Here is a 6,000-nt window from a genome sequence, read left to right as displayed (position 1 = left end):
GACAAGTTTTTAATATTGCTCTTTCAACATACAGTCCATTTGAACATTTTTAGGCAAGTTTACCCCCCAACATGACTGAAAAAAAACATAATTCGTAGGTATAGAGGTGCAAATGTAGGTAATCATTTTGTAGATTCACTAAAAGCTGATATTCTCTACATTGGTAGTAAACTCTATAACAATCGACAAACTTTACCTAAACTTAGTGCAGCTGAAGAAACTGCTTTCAATGCAGCGTAACCTGTCATATTTGTAATAAGCCATTTGCTATAGTTCGGCCGCTTAGAAAGCGACCTCCTCCAGCATTGGTTAAGCATTAGCGCGCAGGTCGTTTTCTAAGCGGCCGAACTATAGTAGTGATGTGAAAGTTAGAGAACACATGCATTCCTTTCCTTTCACTTTTAGAGTGGCAGCTCACTCGCAGTGTAATATCAGCTTTGCTGAGCAACACATGTTTACTTGTTTTTTCCATAACCTACCAGATGATTCTCATTTCTTCATCAACGAATTGGCCTTGGATAAGAGTAATATATCCCTAATTGCATCAACTGAAAAAAATACATTTCCTTTACCAAAAACATCCCTTTTAAAAAGGCTCGAAGAGGAACTTAAAAAATTCGGTTTGTTGATTTTTTAAGATTTTTGCCTTCAAGCTTGTCCAACCTTGCTTCAATCCTCCCCAAATAGTCTTTTAGGGAAACACTTAAAGAATTTCCTGAACAGGAGAAATTTAACTTAATAACTCGGAAAGGGATTTCCCCTACTCCTACATCACCTCCAATTATCGGCTTAACGAGACTCAACTACCCTCCAAAGACGCATTTTACAACAAACTTTCACTTGAGCACGTAACGGATATAGACTACCAGCATGCTCAAAACGTTTGGGACACCTTTAAAATTCAAAACCTTGGACAATATTCAGATTTATACCTTTTAACCGATGTCTTGCTGTTAACCGACGTGTTTGAAAACTCTAGAGACACTTGTTTACGAACACATAAACTAGATCCTGCGTACTATGTCACTCTTCCATCATATGCGTGGGACTGCAAATTAAAGAAAACAAATGTTAAACTTGAAACAATCAAAGACTCGGAGATGTATTTGTTCTTTTAAAAGGGGATTCGTGGGGGAATTAGCCAATGTTGTAAGAGATTTTCCAAGGCAAATAACAAAGACTGCCCAAAGCAAAGACTGCCCAAAGCATGACAAGTCACAACCAAGTAAATATATTACCTATTTGGATCCGAATAACCTTTACGGATATGCTATGTCGCAATATCTTCCTACTGGTGGATTTCAATGGTTGGAAAAAAGTGAGATAGAAAAACTCGACCTCAACAAAGTTTCCAATGAGTCAAAATTTGGCTACGTTCTAGAAGTAGATGTAGAATATCCAGAGTCTCTCCATACGTCACATAATGACCTCTCTTTTCTCTGCGAGCGAAAGACACCACCTAATGATCACTGTCCGAAGTTATTGACAACCTTAGATGACAAAAATCATTATATTGTCCACTACAGAGTTTTGAAACAGGCAATTAAACATGGGCTTAAAGTTAAAAAAAATTCACAGGGTTGTAACATTTCAACAATCACCATGGCTTAAGTCCTACATCGACCTTAACACTGACCTACGCAAAAAAATCACTAATGATTTGACAAGGATCTATTTAAGCTGTTCAACAACAGTGTATTCGGAAAATTCATGGAAAATCATAGGAAAAGGTTGGACTTTCACCTAGTAAATGATGCCGTGAGGTTGGAAAAACTCATAAACAAACCTAACTTTAAATACAGAACTATTTTTCTGAAATCTTAGCAGGTGTTACCTTAGGAAAAACCAATATTGTTATAGAAAACCCATTTATTTAGGAATGTGCATTTTAGATTTAAGTAAAGAATTAATGTACAGTTTTCTTATGATGTATTGCATCCACACTATGGCCTATTAATTTTCTAACATATTTTCACTTATCAGAAAGTCAGCCATTTTATATTTTCTGTCCTTGCGATGCACCTTGGTAGCGAACTTCTCCACTAGAGCGCTCTGCCTACAGTCTGCACGTCGCAAGAACCAATGAGCGTCGAGATTCGTAAAACAGAATAAATCGCCCAATGATATTGCTTCTTCAAATTGATCATATGTAAAACTCAGTTTCAAGCACAGGAAATCAGCTGACTGAATATAAAACACACTCCAGCTACATACAGCTGTGTGAATTGAATCAAAATATAAACGTAACCTTCAAGTTTATTTACATCTTGGAAAATATTGTTTTGTGTGAATATTAAACGAAATATTAGTGGTTGAATCGATTCTTGTCTACATTAAGGATATTGCTCATAATAAATACTTCCCTACTCAATATTCTGCGAAAATACTGATTCAAATTAAATGACTTGTGTTAAATAGACTTTACTTTTATTTACTATGTCTATCCTGGGTCTGATGGTAAAGTGAAATATAATTTTACATTCATTATTTCTTATAGAGTGAATGTAAATGAATTGATTTATTCTGAGCTATTAATTTGCATTATTGTTAGGTCTAAGACTTGGAGTTATTTTGATATTTAGGTGTTGGTGAATATTTACGTAGGCCTAAACTTATGATAAACTTAGGCCTATAGCTTACTCTTTTGATTACATAAATGGTCTGTTAAAATGAGATTCTCTACACTGGAGAAAAAGGCAAAACTTGTCAAAAATAGGCTTCAAAAAATAGGCAAGTTTGTGTCAGCCCAAATTACTCTCTCAGAAACTTAATCATTAAATGTTGTTTCCATTCAGCGCTTACACAACTATGATGATGAAGTTAGAGGTTTATTCTCTGATTTTAAAGCTTTATTCGATAAAGTAGTTTATGATGATCCTGGTTCTGATTATGACGAAACTGAAGCATGCTCTATGCAAGATGAAATTTCGGACTTGTACATTTCTCTGATCAGTGACTTGAAAATAGTGTTACCTGCTAAAACTAAAGAAGTAACACCTCCCACCCAACCATCTCTGCGACTGCCCAAATTTGAGTTGCCCAAATTCAGCGGTAACTACGAAGAATGGGTTAGCTACTACAATATTTTTGAGGCTTCTATTAATAGGAATGAAACTTTGGCCCCTGTGAGTAAGTTCCAATATCTGCTTAGTTCTTTAAGTGGTGAACCCTTAGATTTAGTAAAGAGCTTAAGCATAACTGCAGAAAACTTTGATGTTGCACTTAGGCTGCTTAAGGATCGCTATGATAACAAAAGGCGTGTTGTAACTCAGCTTGTTACAAAAATCATTGATTTGCCATGCATAAGTAGTGGTTCTCTCAAAAGTCTCCAACATTTTCTCACAGTTTATAAAGAGAACACTCAAGTTTTGAAAAATCTCAACCATGACATAACAGCTGAAAATACTCTGCTTGTCCTAACGCTTTTGAAAAAGTTACCTACTGATTTAAGAAAATCTTTTGAGGATTCTCGCATCACAAACAATGACATACCTGCAGTAAATGATCTAATTCAATTCCTTGAAAGAGAATTTAAACGATTAGAAGGAGCTAGTATCGGTCTTGGTCCCTCAGCTAACGCAAGATACCCTTCAGTGCAAAAGACTCAATCTAATAGTTATAGGCCTAAACCTCTTCGAGATAGTAAACCTTACTCCTCTCAAGCTAAAACAGCTTTCGTCACAGTGACTAACACTTGTAAGTTTTGTCAAGCATCCGATCACAATATATACAAGTGTCAAGCCTTTCAGGCTAAAAGTAGAGGTGATAGAGTTGAATTCACTTGTAAAAATAATCTATGCGCCAACTGCCTAGGCCATCTACATGATACTAATAACTGTCCTTCTCATAGAGTGTGTCGAATTTGTTCAAAGCGACATCACACTCTCTTACATGACTCAACTCCCACACAACAGCAGCCAAGTTACCCAACCAAGGTTTTTGAAAAAAAATATGGTAAGCCGCCTACAAATAACGCACCCCAAAGCCATGTCACCGCACCAGTGAAAAATAAAAGTGCTCTTGTAGGATTGTCTAGCCAGTTAAACCCAACTAAAACAACAATTTTACTTGGAACATGTTTAGTTCAGGTGTTTTCCAAAGATGGTCAGCAAACTGTACTCCGTGCTGTGCTCGACTCTGCATCTCAACTTACATTGATATCTGAAAGAGCTGTTCAGCTCATCAGTGCCTCCCGTACTCGAGCACATGATGAAATCCAAGGAATTTCTGGCTCACTAATTCATTCTAGAGGAGTAGTGCACATTGATATATCTGCAGTTAATGGTCAACGCTTAGCCTACCATCATCCATGCTTGGTTTTGAATCGTATCACTTCACCACTGCCTCAGATCCCCGTCTCACCTCAAGTGAAGGGATCTTTAAATGATTTTGTTCTTGCAGACCCCTGTTTTGACAAACCTGGAGAAATTGATCTATTGATCGGAGCTGATTTATTCGCTCTCTCACTGACTGGTGAGCAGCACTTCTTAGGCCATAACCTGCCCCAAGTTTTAGGAACTATATTCGGATTTGTTGTAATGGGCATAGCTCCTGTTGCTACATCTGAGTTATCAATCCCAAAAACTGTTTCTTTTCTCACTACACATGATGGAGACCTTCACAGTTCAATTCAAAGGTTTTGGTCAATCGAAGAACCCCCGACATGTGTCAAGACTCAGTCAGAAGAAGATGTTCTCTGCTTACAGCATTTTGAAAGAACCCATACACGTGATAACTCTGGTCGATATGTTGTTAAGTTACCGAAAAGACCAAATCATCCACTATTAGGTGAATCTTGTAGTACAGCTCAACTTAGACTTAAAGCGATGGAAAGAAAATTTGCTGCTCAGCCCGAATTCAAAGATTTATACTCCGAATTTATGGATGACTACATCAAATCAGGTCACATGAGTGCATGTGAGCAACCCCTTTCTGGTGAATGTTACTATTTACCCCACCATGGAGTATTTAAGGAGAATCCCCCTAATTCCAAAATACGAGTCGTATTTGATGGTAGTTCCAAAACAAACAATGGCGTCTCCCTAAACGATATCCTCATGCCTGGCCCTAAGTTGCAGAATGATATTAGTGATGTCTTGCTGTACTTTAGGTGTCACAAGTTTGTGTTCACTTGTGATATACGACAGATGTATCGCCAGATTCTGGTGGCTGAAGATGACAAGAAATATCAGTTAATCTTTTGGCGATCCAACCCTGATGAATCCCTTCAAGTCTTAAAGCTAAATACCGTCACCTACGGTCTCAACTGTTCCCCCTTCATTGCGATCAGAACATTACAACAATTGGTCAAAGATGAGGGTCACTCATACCCCAAGGCGTCTGAGATTCTAACTAAATCAATATTTTATGACGACATCATCGCTGGAGCAGAAAGTCTTGATGAAGCTTTGTCTGCACAGAATGAACTCAAGAACTTGCTCTCTAGAGGAGGTTTTGAACTCCGAAAATGGATTAGCAACGCACCCCAACTATTGGACCAAGTCCCAATTGAACACAAAGAGACTCCAGTGGAGTTAACTGAAAATAGTGAAGCCTTCTTCAGTGTCCTAGGTCTAAAATGGACTCCAGAGTCCGACATGCTTTCTTACAAGGTTAAGGATGTTGAAATAAGTGCTATACTTACAAAGAGAAGAATATTATCTACAATCGCTAAACTGTACGATTTACCAGGGTTTCTTACACCCGTAATTTTCTGGGCAAAAACACTTATTCAGTATCTCTGGACAACAGGGCTAACTTGGGATGAACCTGTTCCAAATGATGTTAGAACCAAGTGGCATTCATTCTTAGAAGAACTCCCAATAATTCAAGAACTAAGAATTCCACGCTACATTTCTACTTCTCTGCATACGGCTGTGCAACTCCACGGCTTCAGCGATGCTTCAGAGAAAGGCTACGCTGCTGTTGTCTACCTTCGTGTCACTGACTCTCAAGAGAATACAAGGCTCTATCTCATCGTCTCTAAATCAAAAGTCGCTC

This window comes from Macrosteles quadrilineatus, unplaced genomic scaffold (assembly GCF_028750875.1).
Source record: "Macrosteles quadrilineatus isolate MER2022 unplaced genomic scaffold, UCM_ALF_1.0 Scaffold_2__2_contigs__length_208266976, whole genome shotgun sequence".
NCBI classification, from domain to species: Eukaryota; Metazoa; Arthropoda; class Insecta; order Hemiptera; family Cicadellidae; genus Macrosteles; species Macrosteles quadrilineatus.
Note: the sequence above shows the minus strand (reverse complement) of the source record.